Source organism: Agelaius tricolor, unplaced genomic scaffold, assembly GCF_023055355.1.
Source record: "Agelaius tricolor isolate 1412-34295 unplaced genomic scaffold, bAgeTri1.0.p SCAF_13, whole genome shotgun sequence".
Taxonomy (NCBI): Eukaryota; Metazoa; Chordata; class Aves; order Passeriformes; family Icteridae; genus Agelaius; species Agelaius tricolor.
The window spans coordinates 11,427,147-11,445,674 of NW_027269273.1; the positions used below are offsets into that span (position 1 = coordinate 11,427,147).

Sequence of the window (18,528 nt, forward strand, 5' to 3'; positions counted from 1 at the left end):
ATGGTCCAGCCTGCCTAGCAGCACAGTCAGCCAGAGCTTTCCTTGGAGTAAAGAGTGGCCCTCCAGTACCCCCTTACAATGAAAAGATGGATAAGGAAGTAGTCACCTGTACTTGAATTTGGCACCTGTTCTTTACCTGGCAGAACACACGTGCAGGGAGCAGGTGATGGATGAGCCAGCAGATCAGTAGATGTCCCAGTCTCATGTCCCAGCACTTGGATGCCTTACAGAAGCACCAGTCTCAGGAACTTCTGGACATTGAGTGCTTCTAACCAAAATCTTCACTATTCTGTTGGTTTGTTCAACCACAGTTTAGGAAAGCACCAAGGGAATTTCATTTGAATGCCTGGGTTGACAACCCTTTCCACAGCAGACTTTGAATTTGGCATACATTTCCCAGCTAGAAAAAGTGCTGCTGTTTCTAGAGGTTTTTTTTTTTTAACTATTCCTAAGCAATTTAGAGGTACTTTGTTGGTATTTGCAGTGGGAATTATTAAATCTTTGTGTAGAAATAGTATTCTCTTCCAGCAGGTTTGTGTTCAAACTACAGTGTACTGAGCTTAGGTTTGGTCACCATATTCAGAGAAAAGACATTCAGGTGCTACAGATTTACTAATAAGGATTGACCACTGGGCTGCCCTCTGAATGAATCAGTGTATTGCATGAGATTGTTTCACTGGCACAAATATTAGTCAGAGATTACTTTCTGGTAATTCCCTGGTAGAGGATGAATGATGTCCAGTGTCATCTCATTTAGACTTGTGTTTTCCTTGCTCTGTCTTGAGGGACACATGTTTGAGGGACTACATGTGATGTACCACAACAAAGTCTGCTAATAGCTGACTTTGGACCTATAGACTTCTTTTATTAGAATTACAAAAGCAAACTAAGTGACATAACTTGAAAGAAACTCTCTATGGCAACTTTTAAAAATTTCAAAATATGCTTCTTTTGGACAACATGCTATCTTTAGAAGACCACATTTTTGGAGAGGAAGAAGAGAGTGCAGCTGTCAGACTTCAAAGCATTTCTAATATTTGGGACGAGGGATTGCATTAGGAAGCCTGATGATCATGAAATGCTTCAAGAATGTTGTTTCCTCTTCTCTTGTAATCCCTGCTTGTTTCTTTCAAAAAAGCTTTCCCTTCAGCTGTTTATAATAACATAGTGGCACTGAAAAAAAAAAAAAGCTCAATTAGGGGTTGCCTATTCCTGAGTTGCTTTCATGTGTTTGTATTCATCATGGGCATCACTAAGCACCTTTTTCCTCCCTTGCCTCGTTATTGTTATCTCTTTATTCTTCCTTCTGTTCTTTTTCTTACTAATTAGACACCTTTCACCTCCCAAGTTACAGAACTAAAGTGTTGTTTAACAGCATCTCATAATTCACTCGGGATGTGTTAAATCCATGGCCATTCCATACATTTTGTGGAGTACCTGGGTAAGGTGAATGGGCTCCCAGGCTCAGAAATGTGTGAATCTTGGACCATGCTCCTTTTGCTGAGAAGGGCAGAATCAAGGATTACAAAAACTGGCAGCATGCAGAGGCCAGGAACTGTCCTGTGTGCCAGAAAAGGGATTGAAAAACCTCCCAATGGTGCTCTTACTGTAGTCTTGTCAGGATTCAACTTTAGATCCTGCCAACTGTTTTAGGATAACTGGGAGAACTCAGTCACAGTTGCTTCCTAGGCATTAGAGGAATTAATACAATCTTTAATAATCTATGCAAAAATAAGGCTCCAAGGTTTTATCCAGCACACATGCTAAGCACTGGATCAGGACTCATGTTTCAGAACTGTACATCAATCTGCTCTTCTGTATGGTCATTGTTTTAATATTTAATGGGGTTTTGCTGCTCATTTAGGGAATAAACTTTTCTGATTGCTGTCTTCTCCTCCATTGCTTCTCTAATGCTGTGTTGTACCTCAGCCTTTCATTCAGGTAGCCTGGGAGCTGAGTTTTTGAATGACAGCTGCACACTGGGTTTTCTTCAAGGTTTAGCTCTACAACCCTTAATTGTGCCTGCAAGACCGAATTCGTTCCTGTGTGCTTTTTTAAGGTATCATACAGATTAAGAGCAGCTCTCATTTTCCATTCACTTGCTTCCCATTGGGAGAGTGTGCACAAATATTTTTTATTCATTGATGCTGAGATCATGTCTATGAGGAAAATACGTGCTTCATGCAAGACTCACCCTAATTTCAACTGACATAGCTGCCTCCCCAGGCATTTCACAAACTGCAGCCTCATGCAGTTTAGGAGACACTTCACCAAAGCAAGACAAAGAACCACGCACATGCAAACATAAATAAATGGAAACTTTGAAGGATTTCATAGAATCTAATTAAACACAAAAATTAATTTATTATTACAGACTCATTTGATAGATGATCAAACCAAATAGACAGAATGAAAATGATGCCACAAAACACATTGTTCTGACACGGTGTTAGTAAGAACAGAATTCTAGTCTCTTAAACTGCTCCTTTAACTGAGAAATCAAGAAATCCCAGGGTTAGATGTGGATGAAACATTTTACATATACAAGCCTTTTGAATTAAGTCTTCCTTAATTTACATCAAGAAGTTCAACTTTGAATTGCTACCCTTAGGGATATAGATGTAGGTTTGGGAGCATCTGCTTTCATTAGTTCAAGTGAGTGCTGCCTGCAAAGCAACATGAAAATCCCAGAGGAAAAAACATCATCCACTGATTAGTCCCAACTGTAGTTTAGTGTAGGTGAGGGAACTTGTGCACTTGTAGGCTTCAAAGCCAGCAGTTTCCTTCAGTTCAGACTTCACCAGTTCACACTCCTTCCATGATCACTCCTTTAGAATGGACAGAAAGGGAAGCGCCATCAGACACAGCTCAATTTCAAGTCAAAACAAATCAGTTCCCTTGGAGAACAGTATCCCATGAGAATTAGCCTATGTAAACCACCCATGAGCTTCCTCTCTTTCCCATTTAAACTAAACCTATCTCTTCACTCTGAATTCCTGTCCTAAATCACATCCTCATCATTTTTTGCACCATTTTCACTTGGCAGTTCTTATGGCATTGACTTATTTTGCTGCCCATCATGCCCAGGTGCAAGAGCTGCTCTATTGTACTGATGAAATGCCACTGGTGGTAGCCTGCCAGTGAAACAGAATAGACTAGGCCTTTAAAATAATTCCTGGGATGCTTCCAAGGATGAAATTGTATGTTTTGGCTCTTTTTCCTGATACTACCTACAAGCCTATAGATTGTCATGATTTTTCAGTGAAACCATTCAGGACTGGAAAATAAACTGAGACACCAATTGCTCATCCCCCTAGAAAAATGAACAGTCCTTCTGGCTGAGTTTACTTCCCTGGAGTTCAGCCAGACAGAAAGAGATAAAAGACTTTTATCCCTCTGCTAATAGTTCTGTCCACTTCTACCTTCATACTGCTTGAAGAAGCAGAGAATTGCCTCTCACAGCGGTAGATTAGAGCTAATGAAAAAAATGGAGAAAAAATAAAAAGGTTAAGCAAGCAACAACTGAAAAATATAATTGTATTGATAATGAAAATAATTATGTTAGTAATTGTACCTTGCACTGCTTTTTTACATTTCATATTATCAACCTTACCTAAACTTTAATCGGATTAGTGTTGTCATCTACATATTTTAAATGCCAAAAAGGCTTTAATAAAATAGTCCCAGATTAACCAGTTGGTGGGAAAAAAACATCCACAGTTCATAGAACTTCCAGAATACACTAAAGGCACAAATGCAAATACACTCAAGAGAGAAGCAAGGCAAATGAGTTAAGAAAACCAATTCCTTTTACAGAGGAAAATACATTTTTTAATGAAGTGCAAATCTAAGTACTTCTAATCTTCTACAGCCTTTGTTGTCAAAGAGATCAGGTTCTGAAATCATGTCTGCTTTGCATTACAAATGCAAGCAGTGCTTTCCAACAGAGCGGGTGCCAGCCAGCACAGCTTCTCCCCCAGTCCTTGGGTATGGTCAGTGGAGGTGCCCGCGAGCGGGGCCGGGGCCGCACGTCCCTGGCTTGGCTCGGGCTGGGACTGTGGTGCTGCTTCCCTGCGGCACAGCCCAGGCCAGGCACTTCTCCCTCAGCTGCAGCAGGCTTCGTCTCAGGAACTGAAGAGGCGTTTTCTTGCAGTTAAAAACAAATCTGAATTACACAAGCAGAATGAGGGAGCACTTTTACTATAGGAAGCAACAAATGAAAGAGTAGTCCAAAGTGTCCAGGGCTTGTGGTGAGAGAGGAGATGTTCTGTGCATAGTAAACACTGGATTTACTGAAATTAATCCCAACCACTTGTGTGGGGAAATGAGTTTTAAATTATGTTTCCACATCTGTTCCCCAAAGGTTTCAAATGGCTTTTTCAAAGGAAATGGCTTGACTTTGAATTTTCTTCCTAAAATAATTTGGTGTCAGATTTAGCTACTCATTACATATGAAATTCAAGATAAGAAGGTCAGCTTCTGCTGGATACCTCTCTGCAGCAGCAAGTGGGGTTCCTGAAAAGAGATAGAGTTTTATTAGAAGGATGGTGCTAGGAAATTTAGCTTTTTGCTGATGGAAACAGAAAAATATATAGGATGTACTTTGAAACATAGACATTAAAAAGCCCCTTTTGCCTTTGTCATTAAAAACATCATGCCAGATTCATAAAAATCCATTTTAGTTTATGCTTCCTACATTACTAAAAGGAAATAGTAGTTCTAAGCTTTATCCCATGGGAGCTTGCATAAAAGAGAAATTTGACTTTGCCAAAGTAGCATCTTCTGTCTTCTCTGCATAATGCATTCAGTTCAGCTGCACACTGTTCTTTCTCCTGGCAGTCAGCATATGCAACAGTGTGTTTATGCAAGTTTGACCTTCCTGTTCTTCCCTGTCTCATTTCTGTTTGCATGAGCACTGTCAGCTGATAAAGTGAAGTACATTTTTAAGGTCTCTCTATTTTGAAAAGCCTTGAAAAGAAGACATCTTTTTCTCTGGCACAAAGCTGTTAAAAATAGACCAGACGTATTCCTTCCCAGCACAATCATAAACCAACAGTTAAAGCCCTTTGTTCACGTGGGTGAATAGAGTACAGTACACTTGTGCTGTGCCCAGCAAAACCTCTGTGAAACACAAAGTAAGTTAATAATCCTGCCCTCTCTGCCAGCTGGATAAGAGATGGCTCTGTATGGACCCTAAGCCTTGAACCTTTCAAGGACAACAGTTACCATAAACCCTACAAAATTATCCTTCGCTAATTTTCCTTCTTTTCCTCTTTAAAAGAAGGAAATAGTTGCTCTACACAGAGCTGATGCTATGCTCCTACATGTTTAGCCACCCTATGGCTCATTTGATTTTAATCTCATTTGATTTTATCAGGGTTTCAATTTTTTTTTTCTTTAATCTACACCTGAATGTCCCTTTCCCCTAATAAAGTTATTCCCATTAATTAGCTGAAAAATTAGAATTAATTAATTTCCACCAACTAACATTACTGTAATATTGGCTTCACAGTTGTCTTTTCAAAAGCATAATCAGTGCAACTCAATTAAATTAGCTAAACAAATAATGGGGATTTTTTTTCTGACGTTTGAGCCAAAAAATCAGCTGGTAATCAGTTCTGAAAGGAAAAGCCCAGCTGTAGCTTTTTCTAAAAATCAACATGAAATAATGAGAAAGGTTTAATTTCCATGTTCACATAAATATAGTTAAATGTTAATGTTTCCTAAAGACAAAAATATATTGAAAAAAGATCACTTTCCCTGCAGAGTGACTCATAGGAATGTAAGGATAGGCCATTTCATCAAATCAGCTGGTTTTCAGGTTGTGTCATTTCTTTGAAGTATATTTTAAAGATGGATAGAATAGTCAATACTACAAAAAATACAGGACATTACAAATGCCAAGGCCAGTTTTTCCTAACTGGAGATTATTGATTTAATTGAGCCTCCAAACCCAGCAGTGCTAGTCTCTTAACACTGTCAGTTATGGGAACCTATTATCAGTAGCTTATGGCTTTGCCACATTTTACATATACCAAGGAAAACTCTTCTGTCAGTCATAGGAAGATTCTGGGGAGCAAGCTCATAGGTTAATCTGTAATACAAGTAATTTAAACCTGCTTAATTGGGAAATTTAATATCCCTGTAGTTTGACAAGTGAACTTAAAATACTGTGACCTAAAAAAAGAAAAACAGCAAATAAAAAAAAAACACAGCTACCAATAAATGACTTTGAGGGCATTATTATGTTTTTCATCCACAGAGAGTCAGAGTGGTGCAGCAAATAAGGCACTGAGGTCACACAATGAATGAGAAAGATGTAAAAAAGTATTTAATAAAGTGAGTGTATGGCATGAGAAGAAAGGTCAAGAGCAGGAAACGAGGCAGGAATCTGGTGGAAGAATAAAGCAAATTGATTTAAATGGTGAGTTAAATGGATGCAGTGATAATTTTGGTACTCCCTAAACTTTTAGTAAATTCATTTTACATTATTTTATTTCCCCTATCATAATAATGTCAGCAGTGCTATTTTCTGTTCCACAGATTTGCTTTGTACAAGAAACACATTATATGCAGACAGTTTTTAACAAATAGGTCAAAGAAACTATAACAACAAAGTTATAATCAGCAGATGCTGTAATTATATTGTACTTCATGGATAATAAATCACTCTTAGAAATGCTTCAGCCTATATATTTAATTTTTTCAACTCATGCATTTACTGTTCTTGCAGCACTCTGCTCACCAGGTTTTCTTTGTTAATGGAGAGTGTGAATAGGAAAAAAAAGACGAAAAAGCATAGCTGAATTATTCATGCTAATGATTTCACACCTAAATATTATGTGAAAAATACTAACTATGCTGTTAAAATAAAAGGTAGCTTGACTTACTAAATGATTCTGAGAATGTTTCACCTGTGAAAAGACTTTCTGTACATATTACTTGATGCGATATAATTGAATATTGCAAAAGTTTAATTCTAAGGTCTTGGGTATTGGAAGGCATTGGCAGGCAGTGGGTTTGCATTTATATTTCCCTAGGGGATGTGGACAGCCATGCAGAGATCCGTAAAGAGAAGGCAGACTAATGCCAGGTAATCTGAATCTCCCCTGGAGAATTTTGGGAAAGTTACAAATCCACAAAAAGAACAGGAAATTACTTGCCTGGAAGACCTGGCACAAGGTAGCAATTTAGAGGACCTGCACTTAAAATCCAGTCTGGGGCCCAGCCTCATAAGCACATGACCCACCTGAAACTGCATAGAACAAAACACCTGGATTTCAGCACCAGAATGGCAGTTTCACGTGAATGATCTTAATAACACCTGTGAAAAAGTTTTATTTATTTCTCATTGCAGCTGGAAGCTTAAAAGATGAGTGGGTTTAGAGCATAAAATCACCTCCAGAGAGGATGTCAATATACAGCACAGAGCATTTTGTGGGTTTTTTATGTTGTCCAGACCTCTGTTTCTTTTAACACAGCTCTTTCTACAGAAAAAGACATCCCTGCTCTGTTAGTGGTGGTGATCAAAATGTCCTGCAAGTGCAGTCTTGCTCCCTGCCCCCTGTTCTTAAGGTGGGGTGGGTCCCATAGTATGAAGCTGAAACTAATGACGGGGTCCCTCCAGGTGGGGCTTTGGTCCCAGTGTAGCACCACAGCTCCTCACCAGCTCTTTTACACCACACTGTCAGGAGGCTGAAGTGCTGTCACTGTGCTGATGGCATCTGGAACCAAGGCAGCACCACAGACTCAGGGCTGAAATGGAGGCAATGCTGGGTCTGTGCTCTCCTCTGTTTTATCTTCTTTCCCTTTGCTGAATCCTGGAACACAGATCGTATCATGTGCTTTGGCTTTTGGCAAAATGTAGCTGAACTATTTTCAGCTTCAAAAAAATTTACGTTTTCAATGACAAATTTAAACTAATTGCTGGTTTTGCTGTTGCTTCAGAGTCTTGTTTTTTGTTTGATCAGTTCAAATATTTATTCGTGAGTGCCACTCAGGAAGCAATTTAGCCCATCATCTACTCTACAGCTGAGTGCCACAAATGTGGTTTTGAGCCAGAGGTTATCACCACAGAGTAAGTAAAAAGCACAAGTGGTGATTTGGCTCAGGCTGAGCTCTTCCTGGGATGTTGGCTCTTGCTCAAGGAGCAATAATTTGGCATCCCATGAAAAGGGCAGCCTTATCTTACAACTACAGGACAGAGACACGTACTTAGAACTCTACTTCTGTTTCAGGCCTGGAGACTGACTAAACTGCAGGTACAGGCACAGAACTGAGATGATTACAGACTTCTCATCTCTGTAGATAAAACTGAGTTTTAAAACTCAGGTGGAATGGGAGAAAAACAAAGTAAGGACTGGAAGAAAAGAAACTTCATATTTAAAACAAAGCTTTGGTTAAATGATGAATTATAAAGGCGAGTGACTGAATCTTCTGCTGCCTTAACATTTGACTCGTCCTCCATTGCAGATCATCACAGACCCTTCTGGGAACTTTGCTGGACATCTGTGTGGGCCTTGTGTTTGTGTGAGGTTTGGATCCATGCTCCAGAGCAAACCTTCAGCCTTTTAAGCAATTAGACTCCTGCTTATGTTCCTGCATACTAAAACCTGAAGGCTGTTTTCCTTTCATTGGTACTCAAACAGGCTGCCTCTCCTAGCACTGAGAGCTTGCCTTAGTGAGAAACATCTGAGGGAAAATAAACTTGGTACTTAGCTCACACATGGGGCTGAAGGACAGCAGGAGACCATAACCATCTCACTGGAAAAATAAAGTAACACCATTTGAACAATAGCAACCTCTATAGGCTCCTCTAATTCATGGGAGATACACATATATGTGCCATTTGAGTTTGGAAAAAAAATTCTTCAGTCTGAAGTAGGAGAAATTTAGCTCTTGCAGTGAAAAATACCATCAATTTTGTTGTGATTGAAAATGAAAGAACATTTCTTCCTTATGTTTCATTTTGATGTTCTTTCTTGTATTGTTTTTTAATAGAAGGTTCAATATGCATGAAAGTGAAAAGAAAAAAGACCTGAATTTTAGTCCTTTTTTCCTGCTAGATTTAAAAGTGAAAAAAAATTAAATTTCCTCAGACAGACTCCGGTCCTTTTTTTCTTTGCCTCATTGTGTATAGCATGTGTTTGTGAAAAGGAGAAAGAAATCCTATCTGAGACATCTCAACTGAAAATTTGGGTGTGTAATTGGAAAGTTATGATTTTTTTTTTAATTTCTACATCACAAAACAACATGTTTACATATTATTGTGTCTGACATGAGAGAGACTAAAATGAGGCAGGCCTCGCTGGGGCTTCTCATTCAACAATCTAGGAGAGGAAACAACGGTGACTTCTGAGCTGCAGGCAATGTCACGCTGTAGGAGAGCAGTTCCATGGCAGCAGCTTTCCTGCACCTGTGACAAAATGCAGAGCACAGGGTTTTTTTGCTAGAAAAGGGATATATAATTCAGACTTTGATTACTTAAAAATAATATAGGAGGGGAAAGAATATAGAGGGGGGGAAAAGGGTGAAAACAGTACCTGAAATTTTGAGAATTTTTCTGTGGCAGGACAGGAATGAATTTTGCCCAGCAACAGAGGCAGTGACTATAGCATCCTGCAGCAGGAGGGTGAGGCTCATGTAATCATCATGACCCAAATTTATCTTTCAGAGCCTGGGTTTCATATTCTCCCCAGAACTATCTATAACATGCCAAATGTATAGGTAGATATAGGCAGTATCACCAGGAGTGCCTGAGGTACTTCTGATGCAGCCTCAGTTCTGAGGAAGCATCCCAGGGCATGGGAGGGCCATGCTGCAATAGCTGTAGAGCAAACAATAGACACATCAGAGATACTCAGTAAATATGAATTGAAGTAGCAGATCAGATCTTCTAGTTGTAGATCAGAAGCCTGAAACCCTTTTGAACTCCAAAAGGAGAAAAATAAGAGATGCTCTGTGATGTTTGCCACTCCTGCTTTTCTGAAGAAACACAGATCTCAGCACACACTGAGCCAGTGCCATCTCCTGTTTTAAATTATCTGCTCGTGCAGGGCTCTGAGTGCAACTCCAGATTTGAGAAAGACAGAAAGTGAGGCCTTGGTTATTCATAAAACTCCAAGGAAGCTTTATAGACAAGATTGCCTGCAGGCCCAGGGCTTGGTATTCTCTGAGCACACCTGTTCAATCCCCCTGGAGCTGGGACTCAGCTCTGTTTGGGGTGAATGGAAGGCAATTAGTATTTTCATATCATCTTAAGTCAGGTGCTCAGAATTGATGGATGCTTGTCTGGGGACTCATATTCCTTGATAGAAGTTATTTTAACCAGGAAGAAAAGACAAAAATTTGGTGAGGCTTAATTTGCCAGATAATTTGTTTACTTTCAGATGTGTGCAATAACCTTTGCAGTAGGTGCATATGAGAACATGACATTTTAGATGAAGAGGAGCATCATTGGCTTTAGCTGAAATGCCTCTTGGCAGGCAGTGAAATGAGTGGCTGCATATTTACATGCAAAATGTCATTTATATAAATCAAACCTTGAACACAAATACCTGGAGATATTGTTTTCCTGTTTGCAAAAGTTCATCATGATATTTTGTGTGTTCTTGAGTGTAAGGCATGAATTAATCATTTGAAACAGCATGCAGGAGTTGTAGACAGTCACTGCTCCTACCTTGGGCAGTAGGTAGAGAAATGGTAAAATCTGTTCCCCAAACCAAGGATTTTAAGATTTTATGCCAGAAGGTCTACTGAGTGAGAATGTCTTGCAGAGCAGAATCCTATACACATAGGGACTCTAAGCTGGAAATAAGCTAGTTAATACCTTAAAAAATAGCTGATCACTCTTGAGAGCTCAAAACAGAAAAGAAAAAGAAAAGGAATATCTTAAGTGAAATAAAGTGATATAAGAAATAATTAACTTCAATGCTACTTTAATTCCTCACCTGAGATTAGACCCTCTGCTATGATCTGTTCTGTACAAATCTCTCAGATGTAACACAGAGGGAAAGAGACAGGAGATTTGAATCAGAGAAGGAATAAATAGGATGTTTTTTGAAAGGTATGTGGATGCTTGAAGATGAAGCTGGTGGCCTGGTGTTTACAAATTGTGAATTTTTGGTGGAGTGGACTCCACTGACTCTGGACATTTGAGTTGATGCCTGCTCACTCTGAAAAGGTTTTAGTGCTGTTATTTGAGGAATATTCCACGTGTATTCCACACCTAGGACAGAGCTTCTCCTCAGTTTAGCACACCTGAAATTTAGCAGTATCCTCTTCATATGAACATTTCAGGTTTTGTTTCTCCCTGAGTCATTCATTGGAAATGGAATCCACCAAAGTGTTGTGCACTACTGAGCACAGCAAGGTACAGAACAGGATGTCTTTTGTCTTATGTCTGTAATTTGGAAAGTCACCTGCAGGTTTCAGAGGCAAACCACTGTTGAAATTTGTGGTTATCCTTAATATAAATATAAACCCTTTCAGATGACCATTGTAACACTTCTCTATCCTGAACAGTATGAAAGGGAGGAAAACAATCCTTTGGAATTCATCCTAAATGGAATTGACTATCAAAATGTTATCAGGAAAAAGAAAAATGGCTTCCCCCTTCCATGGAGGCTCTACTTAAATGTCCAAATATAAGATGGAATAAAATATTTTTGTGTCAAAGTCTCTAGAAGTGACTGCAGTGACTACAGGAAAAGTGGCTTGCTCTGTGGAACTCTGTCCTTCTTTCAGTCTGAAATATCACAGGTGCTCAGGTGATTTCAGCCCAAGTTAGAGCATTATCCTCCTAAAATTGCTTCCTGTGAAATACTCAACAATTTCAAACTGGATCCAAAAGCAAGAGGAGATGTTTAATCCTCCCTGTCTCCTTATTGAGGAAAAATGGAGAACTGAGACACATTTGAACAGGTGGAGAAGGGTTACTACAATCTTAATTTCCATTCTCTGAGAAAGCCCACAGGCCTGATATGAGTGAGTTTCAATTGAATTTCCACAGTGGAGTCAGTTGTTATTTTATCCATCTGACATACAGAGAGATTGTCTTGTCACAGTCATTTCAGTCACGGCCATCCACTCTTCACTGTGCTCCGTGTGCTTTCACAAAGTGTTTAGTTCCTGCAGGAAGGCTGGCTTTGCTTTTACTTCTTGAGCTGAATTTCCTCTTGCTGCCTTAAGCAATTTTACTTGGAGAAGCTGGGCACACAGGGATAAGGGATACCTCACTTTGCAGGACGCCTTCTTCGTACAAAAGCTTCAAATCTGAGCCTAAGTGATTTTTATGACATTTTTACATCCTTTTTGTGGACCTGTTCTGTTAGCTACAATATGATTTTATCAGCAGATTGGGAATCTCCTTGTTCTATGTTTTATGGGAAAAGTAATAGCTTTCATTGACCCATCTGATACAGCTGGGGAAAAAAAAAAGTGTTTCCTTGGGCCCATCACCTCTCTTCAGATCTGAAAAATAATTTGCATGCTTTCAGGAAGAGTCCTAGCTATGCAGCTGTCTCTTATCACACACTGTTCCCAGCTTCAGAATGCAGGAACAAATGTATTTGGAGTGATGAATAATAAACAATCTTTATCTCAACACACTCTTCAATCTGCAAAGTCTCGAGACACTTCACAAAAGTAATAAACTTCCTATAAAGAATAAGGCCCAATGTGCTGCCACCTCCACAAGGGGAAGTGGCAAATCAAATATACACAGCACTCTAAAGAGGACACACTTTCATGCAGAGCACTTGTGCACTGAAGCATGCATAAAAGATAGCAAGAGTTTTCAGGGTTTGTCCTCATATCCACAAGCACTTGTCTGCTGATGAAAAGAAAACTGGAAATGAAAGATAACCAAGAACAAAGGTTGCATTATCATGATTTCTAAATTGAAGTCTTAATTAGATTTTAAAAATACAGCAACCCATATTTTAGGTGAACTTTAAGAATAGAATAGCACTGACCAGCTTGGAATTTGCCCACAACACCAATTTTGAGACACTTGCCCATTAGGAAACCACTCAGTCCCTGTCAAACATCTGCATTTCTTGATATTAAGAAGCACAGGAGCTGCAGGAGGGCAGTGCCCTCTCTGGCCAGATTCTGGGCATTTGCTAAGTGCCTGCTCAGTAGCCTACAAAAGGAATTTCCTGAAAATGTTACTGCACTGCAGCACCATGTACTTGTCTTACCAATTTTCCTTTGAGCTTTATTCTGCAGTTCCTTATGCCATTGGGGCAGCTGATGTGAATTGCATTGAAGATACAAACCCTTTGTGCCTGTGGCTGAGGACTTGGGCTGTCTATGCACCCCAGCCTGGTTTTACACCACAATTGCCACCGTGGCAGAGTTTTAGAGAAAAGTGCTATTAAGATGTGAGAAAATCTATGAGCCAAAGCCACACAGGCTAAGAAAAGCAAAACAATAGGCTCAACACTATTTGCTGAGATGGGGTTACCTAAAGCTCAGGGATTCAAGAGGAAAACACTGAAAACATGTAAAGCTGTAAAATCTTAGGGAAAGAAAAGCTAAGAATAGGAAGACAGCAAATCTACAACATCAAAGATCAGCCTACACCAAGGAGCAGAGGCAGACCCTTCCCTCACTTGACTTATGACTGCCTGTTCAGCAGAGACTCACCCAGAATCAAAAGAATATTTGTGTGGTCGTGTAGCACAGTAGTCCCAGCTACCCACTGCATGTATTCACCAATAATAAATGTTGTGGACTCTGAAGTTGTTTTTCTTGCTTGCAGACTCAAGATACCCAAGCAAAAGCAGCTCAGAGGTGAAAGGCTAAGGAAGAAATGAGCCTTTGCAAGAGGGAAATCTATTTCCATCCCTCTTTCTCTCATTAATTCCCTATTGGCCATTTTCTCTGGGAATCCCAGACTACCAACAAACTCTGTGCTCATGGCAGCTGAAGAGAAGACAGGAGATACATTAGTGAAGCCTTTTCTCACACCTTCCTCTTGGCTAAGGGAGCAGGAAAAAAGAACAGACATAGGTAAGGAATCCAGCAAGGTGGGGTAGTTCAGAGTAGAAGTAAAAATTAATATTACTGCCTTTGGTATGATGGTTGTGGAGGCTCAGAGTGTGCTTGTGCTGATCCGAACAGACCAGAGCCATATTTCCATTTCTGAAAGGAAAAGCAGGAAACAGTCTAAAACTAGGTGTTCCCTGAAGAAGGAAATCAAATGGTTTTGTCCCCTTCTAGATGTTCTTCCTCACAGAAATTCAGTAGCACTGTAGGATTTCCATTTAACCTGGGCTGTAGGAACTCAGGCATTTGTTCCCATCACCTTAAGGCTTCCAGTAGCCCAAACAGGAAGAAGCTGCATGAGCAGGGCTGTGGAGAAAGCCTGTGCTTTCGAGAGCTGCCACCACTGCCTTCTGCAGCACAGACCTATTCTGATCCACGTTAGCTGTGAAACCTGGCTGACAGCCCAAACTGGTAATCCTTCAAGCAATGCAGACTTTCTGGTTCAAAGTAAGTGTTCCTGTCTTCCCATTTTCATGCTTTAAAAGCCTCCCTTTTTAAATCAGGGTTAAATCACAAACAAACAAATGCTAATAGAAAAGTTCACATGCATAACCCCTGCAGTGTATTTACCTATGTAAATAACATGTAATTTTCACTATTTAATTACTGTTTCATGTCCCATTTCCTGCTATAGTCTATATTTAAATTGCATATTTACCTCTATCTACTTTCTCATAATGTGTCTTGATATGAATATTCATGCCACCATTGAGTGGTTGATTACTTCTGTGCTAACCTTGAAAATACATCCCTTGCAACACAGCAAAAGCCGGGTGCTGTGGTCGTATAACAGCAAAGAAAAGAAAATACAATAAATAATGCTCAGGCTGTTTGGGATCAGCTCATATTCTCCTTTGTTTTTTTCCTCAGCAGGTATTTTTTTCTCTTCATATAAATTAAGCCAAGTTCCTTCTGACTATAGTTCCCTGAATTATAACTCTGGAGACCAGATTTCCATAGAAAAGGAGTAGAGCAAGTAATAGGCAGTGCAGAATTCCTGCCCATGGTACAGCCTTTTCAGATGGGAGAGAAAAACAGTTTCTCTTGCAGCTGGGTGCACATTTCTTTTTAATTATGTGAAATTTGAAAGAGTGTTCCTATTGTTCTAAATTAGAAAACAGTCTGGAGGAGTCATCTGAGGACAAAAGAAGGGAGCAAGACCAACAGAATTAAGCCTGATGAAGTAACATGGAACCAGTCTGAATTTGAGCTTATATACATTATGACTGGTTTATATCATGAAACTTTGATGTTCAATTTATATTTCAAAACAAAGGCTTTTTTCTCTTTTTAGATGAACAGAACACATTAATTTGGAAAATGAATTAAGAGACATTTTTTCAACCTTTCTGTTTCATAATTCAAGATAAATGGAGAGAAACAGGCTAATTTCCCCTGATTTCTTTTGTACTTTAATCCCTTGGATGGAATGGGCCATGGCCTGGCAAAGCCTGTTTCCCCCCCAGTGATTATGGAGAAAGTCTAGAGTCACTGTGAGCCTGTCAAACACAGCCAGGTGTTTCCTGGGCTGGGAGACTCTCCATATGCAGGACTATTACTTGTGACAGAAAGACAGGCTTGCAGGTGGTGGGAAAGGGAATTATCTTATGACAATGTCATCTTAACATATAAGCCACATATAAAACAGCCTGTCACTCTTCTAGCCCTCCTTTACCTTCTTTTGAGCAACACCTGCACACCTCAGTTTCCCCATCCTGCTCAGTTCATCTCCTTGAGGTTGGTTTAAAGATGCCTGCAAGCAGCTGCTGCTCACCCTTGGAGAACTGAGCTCACAGCCAGGTAACCTGTCCTGCTTTTCTGTTTGAGATGAACACATCACTTTAGTCTACACTGCTTATACCTTCACCTCTAGGGGTGTCTTCTATGCATCTTCACACCTAAGGCATCATTCCCTGACAGCTTTGCAGTTATGACTCAGTGACTTCAGAGATTTCCAGCCTACAGAAGAGTGAAAACAGGTCTGAGGTATGAATTTACTTCTGTGAGAAGCCAGGGGGTGTCTCCTACTGAGACACGATTTTATTTCATGGCCTGGGGGGGTTTATCACACACTATGGAGTGGTTCAGGAAGTGAGTTACAGCAGCTGAAATCATGCAAAAAGTTTAGGCTGATATGGATCTTCACCTAATTAATGCCCAGGGATTGAGAGTTTCCTCAGCTCTGTTGTGTCTCTGCTGTCTCCATTGCTGCCTGTAGAAGGCTCTTGGGATCTGCCCAGTGATGCAGCCCCACAGAGGCCAAATATATTCATTCACATTAAGAACACAAAGGGACACAATCAGCGTGGCAAGATTTTGATATGGCAGCCTTTCTCCTGGCTCCTTATCATCACAATTGTTACAGCACTGGCTAAGGACCAGGCTAAAATGCAGCCCTGCTATTCCACATGTGGGGGTTTTGTGGAAGGAAAGGTGGACAAATGTGCCCTCACCATCAGTGCCCATTGTTGAAAATCACATCATAATAACTTCATTTTATGGACAGGTCAGAGCATTCTTGGCTGAGGACCACTTCTTTCCTACACAATACTTTTAAAGAGTTCTACTGGGAGAAAAAAAAAAGTAAAAATAAAAATACAATTGCCAAAGTTACTAAATTAGATAATTCTTACATAACATGCTGTCATTTTTTTTTTAATCTATGCAGGCTGTATCTTGCTCTTTTACATAGTTCAAAGTTGAGGTGGACAAAGTTTAAGTAACTCCATAAGGAACAGCAGGAAACTATGAGAACCCATAACTGTTCTGAGCTTTAAATAAGTTTCATCTTTAATGATTCTGTTCTGCCTCCAAATAAACTGAAAAATGACTAGAATCTAAAGCTTATTTAGGAAGTTGCCATAGTAACAATTAACTACCTCTAAGCCCTTCAGCTTTATCTTTTTTCACTGAGGTGCCCTAAATTACTTGAATCCTGAATTGCTACAGTAATATATCCATGTCTTTGAACTAAATGACATGGTTTTGCTAGAACCCTCATTATGTGAATATTGATTGAATTTCTAATTGGGACTAGACATTATCTTGCTGACAGCACCACTGCAAGAAGCCATGTAAGACGAAGGAAGATTACAGAAAAAAAAGGAAAAAATAGGAATGTTGTTTCTCTAGGGAAGCAGCTGGGATGATCAAACCGGGGAAGCAGTGAATGAAGTAGAATTAACTTTAATGATTGATTTTATATGGACAACAAACCTCCTCCAGATGCAGTGCTGCTTGTTTCAGCTATTATCCTCTTAGACTCTACTAAATAAAAAATATCAGAGGAACCCAAAGAGACTGACTTTGACCTGTGAATTAAATAATTGTTCATTACAATGCAAAGGGCCTATTAACCCTAATTATTCTAATTTCGGTGCTTTTTCCACTCACTTGGTCATGACATGGGCAGTCCTTATACTATAAATTGTTTCATGAAATGTTGTGCCCTCTATTTTTCATTATTTTGCCTGTTATCGTTTGACTTTATCCACAAAAACCAAGCATTTACCCCCTATTTCTTAAACAAGACTCAAGCCTGTAGCATTAACACACGCTGCTATTCTCATATCTGTTCTTCATTCATGTATTTCAAATTGCTCCTGCTTGTTTTCTGCATAGCCCTTATTTATTTTTTGCTCCAGAAAAGGAGTTCATTTTCATCTCATGGGATCTTTTTACCATGTTTCCCAAGTGAAAGTGGGAAAACAACACTTATCCACAGCATTTTTCAAAAAGGAAGTAGTCTTCCTTACATCAGATAACTATGAGCATTAAATGACAGAAATTGAACTTTAAAGGAAGTAGAGGAAAATAATTCCCAATTTCACTTGCTGTGCCTTTACTAATGTCAGTCCTAAGGCAACAAGGAAAAAGCAGATGACTTTACTACTGCTTTGAAGAAAACAATATTCATCTGGATTACCCTTAAACCTGTCCTGGGGTTTAATAATCACTTTAACTGCAGATAGCTTAAAAGGAATAGCTTGATGCTGGTTTTGTATTATTTTCTCCATGTCTGAAAAGAATCTCTGTGAGTCTGCTGAACGCCTTTTTGATAATAAAAGAACAATATCCTAAAGCAAAGATGTTAGCTTCATTCCTATATCTGACAGAAATAAACAAAATCATGCAATGCAAATAAAATCTGGAACAAAAGGGTAAGATATGGTCATTTCTGAACCAGAGAAAATGATTCAACAGCAGTAGATCTTTTTGTCTGCACTGCAGTTCTCAGAATTTTCATAATTTACATAACTAAGAGATGTTTGGCAGCTCAGCCTTGTAATTCACAAGGAAATAGCATCTGGCTATTTAGACTGTTATATTGACCTTGGAGGGCTTCCTGTACATATTTTTCTCCTGTAAAAATGCCTATTGCTATCACATAAAGCAAAATAGCAGTGACACCAGTCTTCAGAACATTACATAGCATAAAGTAGATCCAGTTCCTGGGCCATGCACTCAGCATAGGAC

At 39.5% G+C, this 18,528-nt stretch overlaps 1 long non-coding RNA gene across 8 annotated transcripts in view; it reads right to left on the reverse strand.

Annotated features, from left to right (window-relative positions):
• Positions 1-2,320: 2,320 nt before the first annotated feature.
• Positions 2,321-18,528, reverse strand: part of LOC139595497 (uncharacterized) — a 56,816-nt gene continuing 40,608 nt past the window's right edge. For all 8 annotated transcript variants that reach the window (XR_011681047.1, XR_011681042.1, XR_011681041.1 and 5 more), the window contains one exon: positions 2,321-4,515. This is a non-coding gene — a long non-coding RNA (uncharacterized lncRNA). The remainder of the gene's footprint in view (positions 4,516-18,528) is intronic.